Source organism: Hypanus sabinus, chromosome 4 (genome assembly GCF_030144855.1).
Source record: "Hypanus sabinus isolate sHypSab1 chromosome 4, sHypSab1.hap1, whole genome shotgun sequence".
Classification (NCBI taxonomy): domain Eukaryota; kingdom Metazoa; phylum Chordata; class Chondrichthyes; order Myliobatiformes; family Dasyatidae; genus Hypanus; species Hypanus sabinus.
This window is the reverse complement of record NC_082709.1, coordinates 164,446,366-164,446,778: the sequence shown is the minus strand read 5'-3', so window position 1 is coordinate 164,446,778 and position 413 is coordinate 164,446,366.

Genomic DNA, 413 nt, shown 5'->3' with positions numbered 1-413 from the left:
AAATAATACCCTTCGCAAAAGGGAGGCACCCACTATTCAAGATAAAGAAGACCAAGTAAGCTTGAAGTAAATGGATTACAAGAGTAAGATTATTGGTATTTGTTATATACTAGGGAAGATTATTATTGATCAATGACACTGAAAAGTGAGTGTGGAGCATTTAACTTGTGTCATAAAGCAGAAAATTCTCGAAACACTCAACAGGTTAGTCAGCATCCGTGCAAAGAGAAAGAGCACAGTGTTTCAGATCAAAGATCTTTTGTCACTCTAACCTACAGAGGCCAGCATTTTCTGTGTTTATTTCATATTGCATATTTTTGACATTCATTTAGCTCTAAATATCAGTGGAACTGAATGTATGGAGGTAAATCAGCCAATGTGTTCAGATTTTTTATATCAACATAAACTTTATT